The sequence below is a fragment of the Musca autumnalis genome, unplaced genomic scaffold, assembly GCF_047663935.1.
Source record: "Musca autumnalis isolate F117 unplaced genomic scaffold, ASM4766393v1 scaffold_5, whole genome shotgun sequence".
Taxonomy (NCBI): domain Eukaryota; kingdom Metazoa; phylum Arthropoda; class Insecta; order Diptera; family Muscidae; genus Musca; species Musca autumnalis.
This window is the reverse complement of record NW_027412088.1, coordinates 176,678,070-176,702,292: the sequence shown is the minus strand read 5'-3', so window position 1 is coordinate 176,702,292 and position 24,223 is coordinate 176,678,070.

The window sequence follows — 24,223 nt, the reverse complement described above, 5'->3', positions numbered from 1 at the left end:
GAGACCCTTAATTAGTCTATAAAGACAAGATGAGACCCTTAGCTAGTCTATAAAGACAAGCTGAGCCCCTCAGCTAGTCTATAAAGACAAGCTGGGCCCCTCAACTAGTCTATAAAGACAAGCTGAGCCCCTCAACTAGTCTATAAAGGTAAGCTGCAGACGAGCTGAGGCCCTCGTCTTGTCTATAAAGGCAAGCTGTGTCCCACAGCTACCCTGTAAAGACAGACTGAGCCCCTCAGCTACTTTTTAAAGACATACTGACACTCTCAGCTAGTCTATAAATACAGCTGTCTAGTCTATAAGTCTATAAATACAACCTGAGCCTCTCACCTAGCCGATAAAGACAAGCTAACTCCTCAACTAATCGATAAAGACAAGCTGAGCCCTTCAGATAGTCTATATAGCTGAGCCTCTCAGCTGGTTTTTAAAGACAGATTGAGCCTCTCAGCTGGTCTTTAAAGACAGATTAAGCCTCTAAGCTTGTCTATAAAGACAAGCTGAGACACTCAGCTGGTCTATGAAGACTGACTGAGAGCCTCAGCAAGTCTATAACGACAGACAGAGCCTCTCTGCTTGTCTATGAAGAGAGACTGAGCCCCTCAGCTGGTCTATAAAGACAGACTGAGCCCCTCAGCTAGTCTATAAAGACAGACTGAACCCTTCAGCTTGTCTCTAAAGACAAGCTTATCACCTCAGCTAGTCTATAACGAAAGACTGAGTCCCTCAGCTAGTCTATAAAGACATACTGAGTCCCTCAGCTAGTCTATGAAGACAGACTGAACCCTTCAGCTTGTCTCTAAAGACAGGCTTATCACCTCAGCTGGCCTATAAAGAAAGACTGAGTCCCTCAGCTACCCTGTAAAGACAGACTGAGCCCCTCAGCTAATTTTTAAAGACATACTGACACTCTCAGCTAGTCTATAAAGACAGCTGTCTTGTCTATAAGTCTATAAAGACAAGCTGAGCCCCTCAGCTAGCCGATAAAGACAAGCTAACTCCTCAACTAATCGATAAAGACAAGCTGAGCCCCTCATCTTCCCCCCTCTTCTTCTTGTCTATGAAGAGAGACTTAGCCCCTCAGCTAGTCTATAAAGACATACTGAGCCCCTCGCTACTCTATGAAGGTAAGCTGAGCACCTCAGCAAGACAGATTGAGCCTCTAAGCTTGTCTATAAAGACAAGCTGAGCCTCTCAGCTGGTCTTTAAAGACATATTGAGCCTCTAAACTTGTCTATAAAGACAAGCTGAGACACTCAGCTGGTCTATGAAGACTGACTGAGAGCCTCAGCAAGTCTATAAAGACAGACAGAGCCTCTCTGCTTGTCTATGAAGAGAGACTTAGCCCCTCAGCTAGTCTATAAAGACATACTGAGCCCCTCGCTACTCTATGAAGGTAAGCTGAGCACCTCAGCAAGACTATGAAGGTATGCTGAGCCCCTCAGCTAGTCTCTGAAGACAAGCTGAGACCCTCAGCTAGTCTACAAAGACAAGCTGAGACCCTCAGCTAGTTTACAAAGACAAGCTGAGCCCATCAACTAGTCTATATTGACCAGCTGAGCCCCACAGCTAGTCTATATGAACCAGCTGAGTTTCTCAGCTAGTCTATATGGACCATGTGTGTCTCTCATCTAGTCTATATGGACCAGCTGAGTCTCTCAACTAGTCTATAAATAAAGGCTGAGCCCCTCAGCTAGTCTATGAAGAAAAGCTGAGCCCCTCAGCTAATCTATAAAGAAAAGCTGAGACCCTTAACTTATATAAAGACAAGCTGAGCCTCTCAGCTAGTCTTTAAAGACAGCCCCTCAGCTAGTCTATAAAGAAAAGCTGAGACCCTCAGCTAGTCAATAAAGAAGAGTTGATATCCTCAGACCCCAGAGCCCATCGGCCGGTATCTATAGGCAAGCTGAGCCATACAACTGGTCTTTATAGGCAAGCTTAGGTAATCAGCTATTCTATATAGTCAGCTAGTCTATTTAGAAAAGCGGTGCGCATCACGTCGTCATATAGACAAGCTAGGCAAATAAGCTTGTTAATTTCGAAGAGCTAATCCCACCAGGTGCCACAGGTTTCTCTCTTCCTTTTTAACCTGCGAATAACTAAAAAAAAACTCTCCTTTGTCTTTTGGTCTAGAAGAAAAACAATAACGGCAATATGCTGAAATGAAACAAAAAAAACACACAGAAACATTGATGCGGCTGAATAGAATAGAATGAGGAACTAAAATCTCAAGTATCTCCGCACAATTTCGGCATCCTTTTACCAAAAAAACAAAACAAAGAGGTGTGGATGGGCGATGCTGATGATGAGTGAGTGAACATGGAGTGTGTTCATTCAGTCATTCCAGTTTGACGAAGGCACACCTTCGAGGCATTATTACGATAACCACACATGGTGTAACCAACGGAAAGTAAAGTCACACAAGAAATAAAAAGGGTGCAGGACAAAAAAGGTTTAACTGTTCCACCCAATGTTGCTAGCTGGTGCTGAGCAGCACACCACAAGCATGAGTTTGGGAAACGGAAAAGGCCAAAATACACACACGGCGAAACGAAAAAACCAAATGTGGTTTTGCTTGGCGAATGTAGGAGTTACAATTGAAAGCATACAACATTTTAGCTGCTAACCATTGACAGCAAGAACCAGAGGAGGAGTAGAAAGTGAATAGTTTTGTTTTTTTTTTTCATTCCATTCCTTTTTTTGTCCCTTTTTACTATTGTTTGTCTTGAGCTTGAACAAATTCAGGTTTTGATGTATGTAAATTGAAACAGTGTGTGTGTGTTTGTTTTTGTATATTTGGTAATAGACACTTTTTAAAGGATTCAAATAGCTTTCGAATAGAATATAGAAAGAAAGGAAGAGAGAAATTGATATCCACCAACAGGTGTTGGTTTGTTGGAAGGCATACTTAAATATTTATTGAAGATTATAGAAAAACGTTTGTTAGTAAAATTAAATTCTTATGAGGGGGTTTTATTTTTAAACAATAAAGTGGAACTTCTGTGGGGGCTTTTGTGTGGAAAAGATAGTAGGAGTTGTTTGCCAAAAAAACTGTGGGGTCTTCTATTTCTAATATGTAGCTTAGAAGAATCTTTAGAGACAATCTCAAGGTAAGACTTGGGAAATTTCTCTAGCTCTGTCCATATAGACGTAATAGAGTATGTTTTAAAGAGGAGTTTCATGGTTTCAATCTTCATGGGGAAGCTGCAGTTAATTGACCAGTCGCTGCAATTTCAAGGTACAACGTCAATATTATTGTCTTGCAGGAGGTGAGATGAAAGTGGAATGGCATCACCGGAGCGCCAGAACCTCATTGAGGAACTTTCGGGAAGATGCAGCATTATCATTGTATGCGACGCGAATGCCCACCATTCCCACTGGGTAAGCAGTAACACCAACGCAATTTTATTTGGGATGACGACTTATATTTGCCTTTCAAAATAGTCAGGCTTAATCCCACAGTCGTTTGTTTAATATTTTATTAAAACAACTTTAATTTATTAGTGGGAAAATTGGCGGTGTTTACCAAAGGGTAAGGCAGGGAAAACTGAGGAGGATCCGTGGCGAGATCCGATAGAAGTTATTGACATCACCGTAACTAATATGGCTGTATTCGCTATCAGTGACTGGTAGAATGCTCCTTTTCGGACCACAATACTATATTCTTTAATGTCACGGTTAGGGGAGTAAAACAGAAACCTGTTCGGAATCCAAGGAGAACTAATTGTAAGGAATTTAGAGAGTTGTTGCATGCTTATACTCGTACAAATGGACGTCAATCGAAACCGCTATACATGACGTAGGGAGGTACCTCGAGAAGAATCTGAAGGAATCGAACTTCACATTGGCTCAATATTGAACGTGAAGCTCGAATCAATTCAGAGCACCTTGGAAAACTTGGGTTACTAGGGGCACACCTCGGGTGGAGTACTTTCACCACTACTTTGGTTCTTAGTAATAAAAAGATACGGAAGGACGACTTGAGGACTGCCATCGATTCCTATGCTATCCTCCTTTGTCGGCTATCCAAATGGGCAAAACTTAACGGATTGGTTTGATAAGTCCGAAAAAAAACTGTTTTTGGACTGGTGACTACCTCCGTTCCAGGGAACGGAATCCGTTGCACAGGTAACGAACGCTTCCTAACGTGAGGCTACTACACCTTGAAGTGCTTCACGAAGCGAAGCTTCAATCTTATGTCCCTGAATTCAGCCCGTAAGATTTTTCCAGGGGATTCATCCAGATATTTGAAACAATAATTTACAGCTTTTTTATAAGCGTATTTGTCCTTTCTCTCTCTCTCAGACCTTACTACTCTTGATGGTTTGGTTGGGCACCAGGAAAAACTGAATAGTTTACAAAGCACAACTTCGTTGTCAAAAGAACTCCGCATGATGCACTAGTTAAAAATATCCTTTTGTGTTCGCTTCTATTCCTCACAAAGGAAGCTGTCTGGCCCCTCTGGAGATCAGTGATAACCTCTCACCAATGCTCACTTTCACAGCGGCTGAGAACTTTATTGCAATTGGGAGTGTCTGGACCCACTGGAAATGGAAGAGAACACTAGAGAGCAAAAAAGTTAGATTGCTTAAAGGCTCTGGGGCTGATAAAGAACAAGAACGTCTGTTTATAGAAGACCACAAAGTCTTCTAAAGTAGACAGAAAGGCCTTCTTAAAGAATATCTTATAGAAAATATTCTTATGGAATATCAAAGACGTTATCTTATAAAAGGCCACAAGTTCTTCCTATAAAAGATCACAAGCACTTCTTATAGAACGTTCTCTTATAAAAGGTCACAAGGTCTTCTTATGGAAGACCAGAAGGACTTTTTATAGAAGGCCACAAGGTCTTCTTATAGAACATCTTCATTTGGAAGACCAAAGACGTTCTCTCATAGTAGACCACAAGGTCTTCTTATGGAAGACCAGAAGGTATTTTATAGAAGGCCACAAGGTCTTCTTATAGAACGTCTTCATTTGGAAGACCAAATACGTTCTCTTTTAAAAGGACACAAGCTCTTCTTATAGGTGACCACAAGGTCTTCTTAGAGAAGACCACAAGGACTTTTTATAGAAGACCACAAGGTCTTCTTATGGAACACCAGAAGGACTTTTTATAGAGGGCCACAAGGTCTTCTTATAGACGTTGTGGTCTTCTATAAGAAAACCTTGTGGTCTTCTATAAGAAGACCTTGTGACCTTTAAAAGAGAACGTCTTTGGTCTTCCAAATGAAGACGCTCTATAAGAAGACCTTGTGGCCTTCTATAAAAAGTCTTTCTGGTGTTCCATAAGAAGACCTTTTGGTATTCTATAAGAAGAGCTTGTGGTCTTCTATAAGAAGAGCTTGTGGTCTTCTATAAGAAGAGCTTGTGGTCTTCTATAAGAAGACCTTGTGGTCACCTATAAGAAGACCTGGTGGCCTTTTATAAGAGAACGTCTTTGGTCTACCAAATGAAGACGTTCTATAAGAAGACCTTGTGGCCTTCTAAAACATGTCCTTCTGGTCTTCCATAAGAAGACCTTGTGGTCTTCTATAAGAAGACCTTGTGGTCACCTATAAGAAGACCTTGCGGCCTTTTATAAGAGCATGTCTTTGGTCTTCCAAATGAAGACGTTCTATAAGAAGACCTTGTGGCCTTCTAAAACATGTCCTTCTGGTCTTCCATAAGAAGACCTTGTGGTGTTCCATAAGAAGACCTTGTGGCCTTCTAAAACAAGTCCTTCTGGTTTTCCATAAGAAGACCTTGTGGTCTTCTATAAAAAGTCCTTCTGAAGGTCCACAAGGTCTTCTTATAGAAGACCAAAACGTCATTTTCTTATAGAACGTCTTCATTTGGAAGACCAAATACGTTCTCTTATAAAAGGCCACAAGGTCTTCTGATGGGTGACCACAAGGTCTTCTTATAGAAGACCACAAGGTCTTCTTAAAGTTCTTCCATAGGAAGAACTTTTGGGTTTCTATTAAAAAATTGTCCATAAGATGACCTTTGGTCTTCTTTAAGGAGACCTTGTGGACTTGTCAACGCCTTCTCTACTATTTGAAGCTCTAATGAGCTCGGACCTCTTGTGAGCTCCTCCTCTGCTTGTCGGTGCTTTTCGAACTGTTTATAAGCTCCTCATCTACTAGTGGGATCTTTTATGGGATCCTTTCACAATACTTCAGTTCTATCATGACATTATCCTCTATTAGTTGGACTTCTTATGAGATCCTCCTCTCCCAGTTAGAGCATTTATAAGTTCCTCCTATTCTAGTCAGATCTTTTATGTGGCCTTTGGCCCAAACTTTCGATCTCGTAATATTTAGTTGAAAAGTTTATTTAAGCTCGAAAATGGGTCATATTTACCTGTCACTCACAAAAGTTCAATATTTTGGTTTAAGTGCATTGTTCGAGGATCCTTTGGAAAATGTTAACGAAGCAACTTCTTGAGGTCCTCTTTTTACAACGATATTATGTTTTTCGTGGTCTTATGCTTCCTTACATAATGGTTCAACAATTATACGGCGATCAACTGAAATGATTGGTGGGCGCGATGTCTATCGAAAACAATGACTCCCATAATAAGATCCATTTCCAAAATGTACTATGTCCGTCTATTCTTTCAGGTACCTTCTCAACACTTTTGAGCTTTAATCCAAATCCATATTTTTGCCGGCAAGTTCATACATTCAAAAGGGCCATACAATTCTGAAAACACCCTAAATACATATTTTTTGGGAAACTTTTATATTTGTTGTGTAGCCGGTATTCGATCTGTTCATAGATGAAAGTTTAAACTCTTACAGGCTGAGGGTATATCTCTGACTGATACTCTTTTACTTGTTTAACTTGTTTAGTATAGTTATAGGCTGAGGATATTTAGCTGTTGACAAAGCCAATTGATTATTTTTTACTTGTTTGTCTAAACAATTGTGTAACGTAGGGGATGGAAGATACCAAGGAACGGTCCTGACCGGCTTTAACATGGCAAAGCCCAGGATTTATCTTGGTCCCTCTTTCATCTGAAGTGGACACTGAGCTCCACGTGGTGTCACCTGGGGAACTGCCTTTAACACCCGTTAAAGGTAGTGAGCTAACATGTGCCGCCCGTTTACCCATAAGAACGTTAAAAGCTTGGGTTTGGGAGTCGGGTTAGTAACCCTCCCCTATAAAAAAGCAGCCTACTATGAAAAAACGAAAGAAAAACAAACCCCTCTAAAGTTGACGAACCCCGCAAACGTTTTAAGGACGATGATCTGCGAATCTGCACCTGGAATGTTCGCACTCTTTATAGAGAAGGTGCAGTTTACGCATTGGCCGATGTACTTGAAAAGTACAAGGCCGACATTACTGCGATACAGGAAATACGATGGAACGGGAAAGGCGTCACAACAGCATCTAAAGGTGACGCACTGTATTATAGCTGCATGAGTTTGGTTGCGGATTTGTAGTTGGTCGGAGGTTAAAACATCTGGTCTCCAGCTACACCCCAGTGAATGAAAGACTCGTTGCAGTTCGATTAAAAGCAAAATTCTTCAACATCAGCTTTATTTGCGCTCATGCTCCATCTAAAGACAAGGACGAACAGACCAAAGATATATTTTACGAGCGCTTAGAAGAAACTTATGAACGTTGCCCTGCCTATGACATTAAAATTATACTAGGCGATTTAAATGCCAAAATTGGAAAGGAGAATAACTTTGGCCCAACAGTCGGGAAATTCAGTCTCCACAGTGAAACATCTAAAAACATTCTGTATGAGGCTGATAGACTTTGGAGCTGCAAGAAACATCGTAGTTAGCAGTACCAGATGTAAGCATTTCGATATTCATAAGGGCACCTGGCTGTCGCCAGATCAAAGAACAAGAAATCAAATTGATCACGTTGTGATAGATGGAAGACATGTATCAAGCGTGTTGGATGTACGATCGTTCCGAGGTGCAAACATAGACTCGGACCACTACCTTGTTGCAGCAAAGGTACGTAGCCGTCTAAACGTTGCAAATAAAGCACGGACAGACACAACACGGAATATGGACATCGGTAAGCTGCAATCACAACAGATAGCCACAGCATATTCCACTCAACTGGCCCAGCAGCTGAATCAGAGCACTTCTCGTCCCGATAACATATCAGGACAATGGCAAAACATTGCCCACTCCATGCAAACAGCCGCATAATCAGTACTTGGATACCAGAGACCTCCACCAAGGAATCCATGGTATGACCAGGAGTGTCGTTCTGCTACCGAAGAGAAAAATGCGGCATATATGGCTACTTTACAATCAGTAGCAACGCGTAGCGCACGAGAGAGGTATCGGGAGAAAAGGAGAGAGGAGAAACGTCTTTTCCGCAGGAAAAAGAGAGGGAGAATGAGAGAGAGATGGAAAAGCGGGAGTGTGAACAAATCGAGATGTACAGGAGACAGAATGAAGTCCGAAAATTCTACCAAAGAGTGAAACATCAAACTGATGGCTTTGGAAGTGGCACATTCTCCTGTAGAGACCAGCAAGGTAATTTGGTAACTGATGCAGATAGTGTGCCCCGGATATGGAAAGAGCATTTTTCCAAACTGTTGGTATCCAACAGTAGCGAAGTCGACGAAGATACCACAGATCTAATCCCAGAAGATGGTATTGAATGTATACCACCCGGCCAAGATGAGGTAAAGACACCAATAAACCGGCTGAAGAATGATAAGGCAGCAGAAGCTGATGGCCTACCAGACGAGCTCCTTAAAACCGAAGTCGGCGAATATACCACAGATTCAATCCCAGAACATGGAATTTTATGTATACCACCCGGCCAAGATCAGGTAAAGACAGCTATAAACCGGCTGAAGAATAATAAGGCAGCAAGAGCTGATGGCCTACCAGCCGAGCGGTTTAAAACCGGAGGCGATACGCTGATAAGGTGTATGCATCAGCTAGTTAGCTACATCTGGCTGGAAGAACGCGTACACGACGATTGGAACCTGAGCATCCTGTGTCCCGTCCACAAGAAAGGAGATAAGACTTTATTCTCCAACTATATGGGCATAAGTCTACTCCCTATTGCCTACAAGATAGTGTCAGGGATATTGTGCGAACGACTAAAGCCTATGGTCAACGGGATAATTGGACCATACCAATGCGGCTTTAGACCTGGCAAGCCCACCATTGACCAGATATTTACCCTGCGCCAAATCCTGGAGAAGACCCAAGAGATGCAGATCGACACCTACAACCTTTTTGTAGATTATAAAGCAGCCGTCGACAGCCCGCTACGTTCAAAGGTATTCCAAGCCATGTCTGTATTTGGTATACCCGCAAAGCTCATTCGGCTTTGTAAAATGACTCTAACTTACACAAGATCTTCAATTAAATTAGGAAAGAACCTCTCCGAAGGGTTTTGTACCAAAAGAGGTTTCAGGCAAGGAGACAGCCTTTCATGTGACCTCTTCAACATCCTGCTAGAAAAGGTTATACGAGAGGCAAACGTCAAAAGAAGTGGTACAATCTGCACCAATAGCCACATGTTACTTGCTTATGCTGATGATATAGACATCGTGGGACGATCAGTAAAAGAAGTAACCGATACCTTTATGAAGGTCGAAGGAGAATCTGCTAAAGTGGGTCTGGTGGTAAACGGTGAGAAGACCAAGTTGATGGTGTCGACGCGCAATGAGTCCATTGAGATCGGACCAACTGTTGAAGTTGGTTCCTATAATTTTGAGTTAGTAAAAGACTTCGTATACCTCAGCACCGCCGCAAACACAAAAACGACATCAGTTGTGAAAAAAAAGAAGAATTGTATTGGCCAACAGATGCTACTTTGGCTTAAGTAAGCACTTTAAAAACAAAGCCACAACTCGTCAAATAAAAATAACGCTTTACAAAACACTGATACTACCCGTGCTGATGTATGGTTCCGAAGCCTGGGTACTTGCGCAAGCAGATAAGGCAGTGCTTGGCGTGTTTGAGAGAAAAATTCTTCGAAAGATCTACTGACCAATCTGCGTTGACGGTGAATATCGACGTCGTATGAACCACGAGATGTATCTGCTATACAACGACACCAATATGGTTAGGTTAGGTTGAGAAGAGGGGTGATTCAAGATCACCACATGTCCTTAAAAAGAAAGGGCATACACTTAAGCCAGAAGAGGCCTGTTGTGCGCTCTAATTTTATGTGTCCTGGAAATTGTTGTTGTTAGTTTAGGAGTTCCGTCCCATTGACGTAGTCCCTCAAGTTTTTGAACCCGATGTCCTTGATATGGTCGAGTCCTGTAATTGTGTCGTTTCCCATTAGTTGAGTTCTCAAATTTGTGAAAGCCTGGCAGTGGCAGAGATAGTGTTCCAACGTTTCGTTGTCCTCGCCACATGCCCTGCATTCACTATTCTCTGCACAGCCTATCCTGTTCAGATGCGCTTGTGGTCCTAGATGCCCTGTAAGGAGACCAATCAGTCTACTGATATCCTTTTTACTCATCACTAGAAGGTCACTTGTTTTGTCCTGGTCTGGGTTTCCCCATAGGATTTTTGTAGTTTTTCCCTTTTCCTGGTTATTCCATAGGGATACATGAGCATTCTTTGACCAAGCTTTTAGTCCTATACGCGCCGCCTTTAAAGGTTTGGCATTGTCTAGACTTACTGTAGGTAGCTCCCTGGCATGTTTTGCTAAGGAGTTTGCTACTTCGTTTCCCGTAATCCCTATGTGTCCTGGTACCCATATAATGTTTACCGAGCCATAATGGGAATAGTCGTTAATTGAATTTTTACACTCTAAGACAGTTTTCGATATTGTTGCCTTACTTGTTATAGCTCTAATTGCTGCTTTACTATCCGTAAGGATGTTAACTGTGAGTGGCCTTGTATTTGTTTTAAACCAGTTCAGACATTCTGTGATCGCTCGGATTTCGGCCTGGAGGATCGTGTTATGATCTGGCAGACGAAGGGAGATCCTCGTTTCCGTGTCTACGATATAAAGACCCAGTCCCGTTCTCCCCCCTAACACAGCCCCGTCCGTAATCCCGCAGCTTCCAGCGGGAATATGTGCTAGGGTTCCATCGATCCAAATATCTCTGTCCGGTATTAGAACTTCACACACAGCTACTTTACTTGATTCTGGTATCCGGTCCGATACTATTTGATTTATAGATTCACCCGTAGTGAACCGTAATATGCATTGGTGGTATGTTTGGTGGTCTCTTTCGATCCACTCGCTCATCGCTTTCAGTCTTATAGCCGCGATGGCTGCTTCATACCTTACCTGTATTTCTATCGGGTGGACAAATAGAATTGTCTCTAAAGCCCTAGTTGGTGTAGTCCTCATCGCCCCGCTAATGCCTAGGCAGCACATTCTTTGGACTCTTTGCAATGTTTCCACATTGTATTTTTTGTCCATAGCTGTCCACCATACAACAGATGCGTAAGTACGCTTCTGTATAGCCAGTGTATCATTCTAGGATTAAAACCCCATTTTGAGCCTACAGCCCCTCTTCGAGTTGACCAACATCTGTGTGCTTTGGCAACCCTTTCCTGAATATGGTCTTTCCATTTGAGTTTCCTATCTAGAATTACCCCCAGATATTTAACTGTTGGAGATATACATAGTTAATGTCTTATTCAGGAAAACTGGTTCCTCGACGGAGCCCAATTTCGTTTTCCTAGTGAAAAGACATAACTCTGTTTTTTCCGGGTTAACATTAAGACCTCTTGGTCTAGCCCAGTTGTAAGCTATATTTAGAGCCTCTTCGGCTCTCCTACAAAGTAGACATCAATATGGTTAAACGTATCGAGATGCAGCCATTGCGTTGTCTAGGCCATATCATAAGAATGAACGATGATGAACCCCCTAAAAAGGCGTATAACTTCGGGACACATGGCGGTGCACGCAGAATTGGCAGGCCAAATAATAGATGGCGCAAACAAGTGAATGAAGAGATGACAAGGCGCGGAGATCGGAGAATTGGAGATCTTTTCTTAGTTCGGTGTATGGAACAAATGTTCTGTAATGGGCCAGCTAAGTAAGTAAGTAAGCACGGTGCTCTTGAATCAAATTTAAATGGAAGGTGCTTACACCTGGGAAGTTTTTGTGGATTCTGAAACTAAAATGTTCATAGATGAGAAAAATCAAAAAACAAAAAAATCAAAAAACAAACAAGTAAAAAGTCGTTAAGTTCGGCCGGGCCGAACTTTTTATACCCTCCACCATAAAATAGTCTTAATTAAAATGGAATAATGAGGGTCCTTTCACAATTTTAGTTGGAACAACTTTTCGACAATGGATAGACTCCTACTGCCTCCCACTATTGCTTAAATTACACTGTGAACACAAATGTTGGGGCAGAGATAATTCCGTTTGGAGATGAAAGCACTTGGTGTGTGTATATTAAAAACACCGAAGGACAGATGCGCCGTGAGTCGAACTTCCGCGTTATGGCGTGATGAAGTTTTGGCAAGAGACCCTGTAAGCCATCATGAATGAGCATTATATCTTTGTTTGTTGTTTTTGTAGAGCACTTAAGTAACAGTGAACAAAGATATAACTCTAATTCCTGATGGTCCACAGGGTCTCTAACAAAAATTTCATCACGCCATAACGCGGAAGTTCGACTCACGGCGGATCTGTCACCAAGGCCTTTCTTCCCCAAGAAGAATTTTCCGTGCCCCAGACTTTCACCTCCATTTTGTTGCACAGTGTTATCTAATCTAATCTAAAAAAATGTGTTCAGCTAGGTGAAAGGTACCACCTACGGGGCTATATCAAAGAGTCAATCTATCTTTAAATTTTTGGCGGAAAAGTTTTATAGCTGCAGGGAACTTCAAGAGTCAAATTGAGGGTAGTTTCATCAAAACAATGTAGAACCTCAAAAATGGACCCATGTTGTCGAATTTTAGTGAAGAAATTTCGTGACCACTGAAAATTCCCGAAAATTGTGAAGTACAGTTATATGGGGGGATATACCAAAACATGGACCTATATTGACGATTATTATTGAATAGACAAAATTGTAGGTAAAATTCTCAAAATACCGATCATTACAGCTAGTTCGGTTAAAAATTACAGCTAAAATTCTCAAAATACCGAAAATCGGGAGATACCGTTATATGGGGGCTATACCAAAACATGGACCTATGTTGACGTTGTATGGTGGAGATGTTTCATGACCACTGGGAACCTCAAATGTCAAATTGCAGATAGTTCGGTTAAAAATTGTGGCTAAAATTCTCAAAATACCGAAAATCGGGAGGTACCGTTATATGGGGACTATACCAAAACATGAACCTATGCCCATATCCTTTGGGATATAAGTTTGTTGATCACTAGGAACCCTAAGTGCCAAATTATAGCTAATTCGGTCTGCAAATGTGGCGAAGAACTTCAAAATACCTCAAATCCGGAGGTACCGTTATATGGGAGCTATACCAAAGAGTGGACCGATATAGCCCATCTTCGAACTTGACCTGCCTATGGAAAAAAGACCTTCGGGTGCAAAATTTCAGCACTCTATCTCAATTATTGCTGACGCTAGAGTGATTACAACAGACGGACGGACGGACAGACGGACATGGCTAGATCGTCTTAGAATTTTATCCTGATCAAGAATATATATACTTTATATGGTCACAAATGATTAGTTCGATGTGTTACAAACGGAATGACAAACTTAATATACCCTCCATACTATGGTGGAGGGTATAAAAAAATCGCCGGAGCGCTTTTTAAATAAATCGCTATTCAAGTTGACATTTTTAGGGGTTGTTTAGGTTTTTGCGATTTTGCTTGGAAACCGCAAGTCCTATCAAAATAAGAATAAAGAAAATGTTATAGCTATAAAAATTCTCTACAAGATTAACCTTTACGGTATTTTCGTAGGTTTTACCATTTTTGAGATATTGAAGTTCAAATTGGGACAATGCACTGGCTGTATCGCCCCCTTATAAAACAATGTCATGAAGGCTGCGCCTTAACTAACTTTTAATGAAAACCGCTTACACATGGGAAGTTTTTGTGAATTCTGAAACAGCAATGTTCATAGATGAGAAAAATCCAAAAACAAGAAAAATCGCTGTAGGGATTTTTAAATTAATCGCGGTAAAAATTCACATTTTTAGGTGTTTTTTAGGTTTTCACGATTTTGCTTGGAAACCGCAAGTCCAATCGAAATGGAGCTAAAGAAAATGTTGTAGCTGTAAAAATTCTCTACAGGATTGACGTTTATGATTTGTTCTCAGTCGGTACCATTTTTGAGATAAAGAAGTTCAGTTTACATTTAGGGTTTCGCGATTTTGCTTGAATACGGCAAGTCTTATCGGCATGGGACCTGAGAAAATCTTATAGCTGTGAAAATTCTCTCCATTTTTTTAGATATATAAGTTTAAGTTGGGAAATTGCAGTAATGACATTGTTTTATAAGGAGACGATACAAAATTGAATTGAATTTGAATAGTCCCAATTTCAACTTCTATATCTCAAAAGTTGTAAGACCTACGAAAATATCATTAAGGACAATCTTGTAGAGAATTTTGATAGCTACAACATTTTCTTTATTTCCATTTTGATAGGACTTGCGGTTTCCAAGCAAAATCGCAAAAACTAAACAACCCCTAAAAATGGTAACTTGAATTGCGATTTATTTAAAAAGCGCTCCGGCGATTTTTTTTGTTTTTTGATTTTTCTCATCTATGAACATTGTAGTTTCAGAATCCGCAAAAATTTCCCAGGTGTAAGCACCTTCCATTTAAATTTGATCCAAGAGCTCCGTGTAAGTCTAAACAATTGGTTGTAAATTGCTAATTTGTGTGGATAATGTTTTGCATTAATTATTTTTATAATTATTTCGACAATTTGAATTTTAAATAATTCCTTTTCAAATTTTTAATTTTATTCCCAACATTAAAATAGTTAAATGCGTAACTTTTAATCTCATTAAATTCTAATTGTAGTCCCAACGAAAGCAAACCAAACTTAAATATAATAAACTTTTTCCTTACAACACACCCTCTGGGAATACACGGATCCATGTATTCCACAATATCATCACTCAATCCTTTGGCAATAAATTGACTACCTCACCTAAACTAAACAACCAACCAATATCTCATTTAGGCAATGCCGTACATATGTTAGACCTTTGTTCCAAAATGTCAAATAAATCATCAATATTCAATTATTGATAATTTTCAAGTCAAACAACTAACTTGATGTTGGCATGCACACACACACACATGTGTAAGTGAGTGTGTGCAATGTGAATTCAAATATTTGACAAAGAAAACTTAACAAGGATTCCCACAAATCCCCTGATGATATATTTCACCACAAAAATGATCTTCTTCTTCACCTGTGCGTGTATTTATGTGTCATCACATTAGTAGTATTCATTAAGTCAAAACCAAAACGAAAAACTTTTCCCTTTGACTTCCAAGACATTTGTAACTTATTCGAGGATGTTAAGAAGATATTGTTTATTGGGTTAGCAGTAGTCGCAGCAGTAGTAGTAGTCGGGGTAGTAGTAAATTATGAACAGTTGTGTTCGACAATTACGTCAACAGTTTGGTATTCCCTCCACTCTCCCATTGTCATCAACTGCCTTTTGAAATGTTGACAATATTCCAATACTTCCATGTGTGAGTGTGTTTACTTTATTCGGTTTTCTTTGATTCCCCAAAGGATCTCATTTATAATAATTTATGTACGAAACATAATCTTTAGTAATAGGATATATGTATGTATGTATGTTTATGAACATTTGTGAATATTTGCTCAAAAAGAAAAAAATGAATAATAAAACATTAGGAGTTTCTTTTTGGGCCTGATAAGGGTTGGGGTTGTCTAAAGTCTTCCTAATATATCAAGGTATTCCCATTGAAAATCAAGAAGTTTTTTGATGGAAGGCTTTTTGAAGGAAAGGTCTAAAGACGAAGAAGAAGTTGTCCTTATAGGAGACCTAAAAATCTTCGTAGAGAATATTGAAAGTTTTTCTTATAAAATACCACAGGGTCTTTTCACAGAAGGCCGCAAGGTAGAAGTTGTCCTTGTAGGAGACCTAAAAAACTTCTTAGAGAATATTGAAAGTTTTTCTTATAACATTCCACAGGGTTTTCCACAGAAGACCACAAGGTGTACGTAGTATATAGTTGTATGATAAAAGTGCAGAATGTCTTTTTCACTGAGACCAGAATGCCTTATGTAGCCGAAGATTTTCTCAAAGAAGAATAGAGAGCTTTTTTTATACCGAATCAGTAGGTCTCTTTTTAAAAGTCCAGATGATCTTTGCCGATAGCTAAATGCTCCCAAAATAGTATCAATAGGCTTTGTCGACAGAGATATACCTTCGGCATGTGTGAATTGAAACTTTCATCCATTGACAATATGAAATTGAATACCGGTTATGCAAACGAAATCCTTTTCCCCAATAATAATTATGTATTTGATTTGTTGATATTTTGTGGCCTATTTGGACGTATGACCTTGCCGACAAAAATATATTTGGATTAAAGATCAAAAGTGGTACCTGAACGAATGCATCGGTAAAGTCTATTTTGGAATTGGATCTAGTTTTGGGAGTAATATCTTTTCGTCAGCGTATATATTAGAGGTTTTGAACGACTGTGTTAGGAAGCATGGACTTTCCCACGAAAAACAAAATATCGCTGTAAACAGGACCTCAGGTATATTCTAACAGATCCTAAACTGCCCTTAAACAAAAATGTTGAACATTTGGGGTGCAGTTACCCTTAGGAGTGGACCGAAAGAGTTCCCATTCGAACTTTATCTAAGATTCGTAGAAATATTACGATGTGCAAAGTGTGGACCAAATCGGTTACTGCCTTCGTGAGTTTTTGTGCGAGCACAGATAAATTCTTTAAAAAGTCGCCTTTAATTGGTCAGTGGCTGGATCAGAAAAATCCATTAAAAAATCTCCATTAACTGACCAGAGGTTAGCTCAGATAATATTCTTAAAAAATTCAACATTTATTGGTCAGAGGTTAGATCAGAAAAATCAATTAAAAATCTCCTTTAACTGGTCAAAGGTTGGCTCTTTATTTAGCTCTTTTTTTGGTCAGAGGTTAGCTCAGAAACATTATTAAAAATATAAAATGTTATTAGTCAGAGGTTAGCACGAAAAATTCTTTAAAAAATCACCTTTTAGTTGCGAGTGGTTAGCTCCGAAAATTTCTTTAAAAAATCGTAGTTTATTGTTCAGAGGTTAGCTTAGAAAAATTCTTAAAAAATTCAACTTTTGCTGGTCAGAGTTTAACTCAGAAAAATATTAAAAAAATCAACTTTTAATGATCGGAGATTAGCTCAGAAAAATTCTTAAAAATAAATTTTTATTAGTCAGAGGTTAGCACAAGATATTCTTTCACGTTTTATTTGCCAGAGGTTAGCTCAGAAAATTTCTTTGAAAAATCGCCTTATAGCCAGAGGTTGGCACAGCAAATTTCTCTAAAAAATCGCCATTTATTGTTCAGAGGTTAGCGTAGCTCAGAAAAATTCTTTAAAAAATAATTTTTTATTAGTCAGTGGTTAGCACGAAAAATTCTTAAAAATCACCTCTTAGTTGCGAGTGGTTAGCTCCGAAAATTTCTTTAAAAAATCGTAGTTTATTGTTCAGAGGTTAGCTCAGAAAAATTCTTAAAAATTCAACTTTTGCTGGTCAGAGGTTAACTCAGAAAAAATATTAAAAAAAATCAATTTTTAATGGTCGGAGATTAGCTCAGAAAAATTCTTAAAAATAAATTTTTATTAGTCAGAGGTTAGCACAAGATATTCTTTCACGTTTTATTTGCCAGAGGTTAGCTCAGAAAATTTCTTTGAAAAATCGCCTTATAGCCAGAGGTTGGCACAGCAAATTTCTCTAAAAAATCGCCATTTATTGTTCAGAGGTTAGCGTAGCTCAGAAAAATTCTTTAAAAAATAATTTTTTATTAGTCAGTGGTTAGCACGAAAAATTCTTTAAAAATCACCTTTTAGTTGCGAGTGGTTAGCTCCGAAAATTTCTTTAAAAAATCGTAGTTTATTGTTCAGAGGTTAGCTCAGAAAAATTCTTAAAAATTCAACTTTTGCTGGTCAGAGGTTAACTCAGAAAAAATATTAAAAAAATCAACTTTTAATGGTCGGAGATTAGCTCAGAAAAATTCTTAAAAATAAATTTTTATTAGTCAGAGGTTAGCACAAGATATTCTTTCACGTTTTATTTGCCAGAGGTTAGCTCAGAAAATTTCTTTGAAAAATGGCCTTATAGCCAGAGGTTGGCACAGCAAATTTCTCTAAAAAATCGCCATTTATTGTTCAGAGGTTAGCGTAGGAAAATTCTTTAAAATTCAACTTTTGCTAGTCAGAGGTTAACTCAAAAAATTTTTTTTAATCGCTTTTTATCGGTCAGAGTTTAGCTCAGAAAAAAATCTTTACAAAAATAAATTTTTAATAGTCAGAGGTTAGCACAAAAAATTCTTTAAAAATATCACCTTTTAGTTGTCAGGGGTTAGCTCAGATTTTTTTTAAATAGCCTTTGATAGCTCAGAGGTTAGCTTAGAAAAATTCTTTAAAATTCAACTTTTATTGGTCAGAAGTTAGCTCAGAAAAGTCCATTAAAAATTAATTTTTAGCTCAGAAAATTCTCTTAAAAGTCAACTTTTATTGGTAAGAGGTTAGCTAAGATAATCCATTAAAAATCTCCTTTAACTGATCAGAGGTTAACTCAGAAATTTGTTTAAAAAATCACTTTTATCGGTTAAAGCTTAGCTCAGAAAAATTCTTTAAAAATTTCCTTTAACTGGCCGGAGCTTAGCCCAGAAAAATTCTTTAAAAAATTACCTTTAAATTTTTTTTAATCGCCTTTTATTGTTCAGAGGTTAGCATAGTAAAAATCTTTAAAAATTCAACTTTTGTTGGGTAGAGGTTAGCTCAGATTATCCATTAAAAATCTTCTTTAACTGATCAGAGGTTAGCTCAGAAAATTCGTTAAAAAAAAATAAATTTAATTGATCAGAAGTTAGCTCAATAAAAATTCTTTAAAAAATTGCCTTTTATTTATATATCGGAGGTAAGTTCAGAAAAATTTAAAAAAATACTTTTTCAGGTCATATGTTAGATAAAAAAAAATATTAAAAAGCCAACTTTTATTGGTCGGAGGTTAGCTCGGAAAAACTCTTTAAAAAATAAATGTTTATTATTCAGAGGGTACCACAAATTTTCTTTAACAAATAACCTTTTAGTTGCCAGAGGTTAGCTCAGAAAATTTCTTTAAAAATCGCCTTTTATTGTTCAGAGGTTAGAGCAGAAAAATCCATTAAAAATATTCTTTAAATGGTCAGATTTTAGCTCATAAAAATTCTTAGAAAATTGCTTCGTATTGCTCGAAGGTAAGTTCAGAAAAATTCTTTAAAAAATCACTTTTCATTGGCCAGAGCTTACATCAGGAAAAATGTATTCAAAATAAAATTTTTTTGGTCGGAGGTTAGCTCAGAAAATTCCATTAACAATTAATTTGTTTTGGTCAGAGGTTAGCTCAGAAAAATTCTTTAAAAATTACTTTTTAGTGGTCAGAAAAATCCATTAAAATTTTTCCTTTAAATGACCAGAGGTTAGTTCAGAAAAATTCGTCAAAAAAAATCTTTAAAAAATTTTATTAGTCAGAGGATAGTACAAAAATCCTTTAAAAAATCACCTTTTAGATGCCGGATTTTTTTTTTTTTAAATCGCCTTTTATTGTTCAGAGGTTAGCTTAGAAAGATTCTTCAAAAATTCAACTTTTGTTGGTCAGAGGTTAGTTCAGAATTTAAAAAACAAAATTTTTTATCGGTCAGAGGTTAGCTTAGAAAATTCTTTAAAAAATCAACTTTTATTGGTCAGAGGTTAGCTCAGATAATCCACTAAAAATCTCCTTTAACTATATGTTAGCTCAGAAAATTCTTTAAAAACCTCAACTTTTATTGGTAAGAGCTCAGAAAAGTTCTTAAAAAATTAATTTTTATTAGTCAGATGTCAGCTCCAAAAATTTGTTTAAAAATCACCTTTTAGTTGCTAGAAGTTAGCTTAGATAATCCATTAAAAATCTCTTTTAACTGATCAGAGATTAACTCAAAAAATTCTTAAAAAATTTAGTTAAAACTATTATAATTTTTCATTTTGGGGAATCAAAATATGTATTCATTTTTATTAATTCCAATTGTGTTCGTTAATAAACTATGTTGATTTTTATATAAAAAAAATCGTGTACCACAATTCATTGATTTTATTGTACATCAAATTGGTTTCACAATTGGCGATCCTGCATTTGTTCCTTTGAAACAATCCTGTGAATATTTTAATAATTTTGAACACCCAAAAGGACTACAAAACTTATGCAAAACAATTAGAAGCGATTGGCTGCGATTTAAATTGTGCTTATAGATAACAGATCGATAACTTTGGGATTGCAAGTCCTGTGAAAATTCCAAAGGATACCCGCCACATACAGCGTCAATTGGCGAAAGTCTATGAATGGTGAACAAACCAATAAGATTGCAAGAAATATAATCTTGTGAAGAAACCAATACGCCTCTAAGGAATATCGTTTTGTGAAAAGCTAAATTCTGTGAAAAATTTGAAGGGCAATCGGTACATGGAACATTAACTGAAGAAAGTTAATGAATTGTGAGAAATCCAGTAAAACCACAAGGAACAGCATCCTGTGAATTAGTCATCAATACACCTCTTGGAAAGATATTTGAAAGTGGATAAGGATATTTATATCATTGGAATCCGACCACCAAGCGCATCAACAATCTATCGTACGTAAGTTTGTAGAATCTGGAGGCAAGCACAGTATTACTAGTTATCATACGTAATTATTGCTTGGATTATAATTAATATTATTAGTATCATTATTGTTTCTATTTGTCCATTACATATTCATTTCCTAATTATTGTGTGAAATCCTTTTCCGAAGTATCAACATGTTAAGGTCACCACAACAAGTAGGTCGGGATCCGAACGAAAATAATTCATCGGCTAGCGACAGTACATTAGCTTCTAATTCGAATGAACAATCGGTGTCATCGAATAGTTCTAGTATGACGAACCAATCGAGTGGGTTTGAGGTTTTAAGCGAGAGTAAACGCATCGATAAGATTCTATCTGATTTTGAAATGAAGGATCAGAAGTCATCCGAATTGTACAGATCTGTCATTAATGGCGGGCACACAGTTTAGTCAGGACGTTTTGAAGAGAATATGGATAAGAACATTGCCAAAGAATCTTAATGTTGCATTGATGGGATCAAATATTACTGACACGAATCAGCTTATTCAGACAGCGGATAATATATGGGAAGTTCTACAGAGAGATGAATTATCTACACTAGAAGTATCTGCATCGTCGGAAAAGACATTAATTCCAGACATGGATATAGTGGTAGAGGGTCTAGTTCAAGCTACTACACCTTTTTCAAATGTAATTCGAATCATTTTAGTTGTAATTCGTAACATTTCATTTGTAATTCGATTATTCTATTTGTAATTCGTAACATTTTATTTGTAATTCGAGAATTCCAGTTGTAATTCGAACTATTCCATTTGTAATTCGTATTATTATATTTGTAATTCGAATTATTCCATTTGAAATTCGAAATGGAATAATTCGAATTATAAATGGAATTATTGGAATTTCAAATGGAATAATTTGAATTACAAATGGAATAATTCGAATTACAAATAGAATAATTCAAATTACAAATGGAATAATTCGAATTACAATTGAAATGTTTCGAATTACAACTGGAATTCTCGAATTACAAATAAAATGTTACGAATTACAAATGGAATTCTCGAATTACAACTAAAATGATTCGAATTACATTTGAAAAAGGTGTAGTAATATTAGCCAAGGATTTGACAAATTTTCATTGGAGGTTTCTGCAATGAAACGGCAGTTTGAGGAGATGCAATATCGAGATAGAAGAGAAAGATTTAGTGAAAGGATGTCAAGATCGGGAAATAAAAAAAGGAATTGGCTGTGTAGGTTACATTACAGATTCGGTAAGGATGCTAGAAATTGTGAACAGCCTTGTTCGTATTATAAAAACAATGGTTCAAAAAATATCAACACGTCGCCTCATTGTGTACGACAAGCCGAATAAATTAAAATTTTTAGTTGATAGCGGGGCAGATATATCAATTTTGCCGGCATCGAAATTTAGAAATGACAAGAGAGTTTCAGACGTCATTTTGACAGCTGCTAATGGTTCGACGATTCAGACATATGGGAAAATGTTGCTGAACGTGGATTTAGGATTGTGTCGTGAGTTTCAATTCTTATTTACATTAGCAAATATAAATAGGCCAATAATAGGAGCAGACTTTCTTCATAAATATGGATTATTGATAGATATCAAAAATAAGTTATTGGTTGACCCCATGACAAATTTAAAAGTGTATACATGTTCACAGTTATGTACTATTCAGTTGCCGAAGATTTTTGCTTATGAAGACCAGTATACGAACTTACTAAAACGATTCCCCTCATTGACCATGGAACCGGACTATACGAAGCCAGTGGAACATTCGACTGTACAGAGAATAGTGACAAACGGAGCATTGCCCTATACAAAGCCTAGGCGGTTGGATCCTATGAAACATAAAGTGGCTAAGTCAGAATTTGAATATTTGGTCAAATGCGGTATTTGCAGGCCCTCTGATTCGAGCGTAGCTTCTGCTCTGCATCTAGTTCCCAAGAAGGACCCAGATGATTGGCGACCTTGTGGAGATTTTAGGCAGTTAAACGCTGTCACAGTCCCTGATAGGTATCCTGTACCACACATACACGATTTAAATTTGAACATGAAGGGAAAACGAGTTTTTTTAACGTTGGATTTAGTTCGAGCTTATCATCAGATCCCAATGGCGACAGAAGATGTGCACAAGACAGCGATTACCATCCCCTTCGGTATGTTTGAATTTGTCCGAATGCCTTTCGGGCTGAGGAACTCATCTCAAACCTTTCAGCGTTTTATTAACGAGGACTGGACTTCGTATTTGTTTATATTGTCGACGTATTAGTTTTTAGTGAAAATGAAGAGGAGCATTTAAGACACCTCGATGCGGTATTTACTAGGCTACAAGAATATGGATTGAACATTAAGCCAGGAAAGTGCACATTCGGGGCAACAAATGTTGATTTTCTGGGACATAATATTTCAGAGGAAGGAATTAGACCACCAGAGGATAAATAAAGTCTCCGCTATACGAGAATTTGAGAAACCAAATACAGTAAAGCTAATGCAAAAATTCATGGGTATGGTCAATTATTATCATAGGTATATTCCAGGACTTGCAGAGATATCTGGCCCTATACACGATATGATAAATCGCGCCTTGAGTAACAAGAAGAAATTGATTGTGTGGGATGATAGAGCTGAAAAGGCTTTCGTCGACATTAAGACAGCTTTCGCACCTCGCATTATGTTGAGTCATTTTGATGGTAACGCCAAATTAACTTTGACGGTCGATGCATCATGTACTGCAATAGGAGGTGTGTTGCAACAGGTACGTGGTTGCATAACAGAGCACTTAGCATTCTTTTCAAGAAAGTTAACAGATACCGAAGCAAAATATAGTGCCTTTGATCGCGAGTTACTGGCGATTCATGACAACATAAAGCACTTTCGTTACATGCTCGAAGGGAGATGTTTTACGGTTAATACTGATCACAAGCCGCTGATACGTGCTATGGAGTCAAAGACAGAAAGGAGTCCAAGACAGATCCGACAATTAGAGTACATTTCGCAATTTACGAACGACATCCAATACGTCCGGGGGACTTCCAACGTAGTAGCTGACACGCTTTCAAGGTCATTTGAGGTAAATGCCTTGAATAACTCGGATTTGAATTTAAAGTTATTGTATACTGAGCAACTAAAAGAAGACAATCTTGCAGAGATTTTACGAAATAAGGATGAGTACCACAATTTGAAGCTGGTTAAAATTCCGTTGTTTAACATAAATCTTTGGTGCGAAGTGTCACAGGGGACACCGCGACCATATATACCGCTAGCGATGCGTAGAGTTGTGTTTGATAAACTGCATTCTGTTTCCCATCCAGGGGTTAGAACTACTCGTCGGATGATCTGCAAGAGGTATTATTGGCCAGGCATGAGTAAGGAAATAAATATTTGGGCGAAAAATTGTATTGGTTGTCAGAAGTCGAAAATCACTAGGCACACAAAGTCCCCGGTGACGAAAATAGATATTCCGAAAGGCAGGTTTGAGCACATACA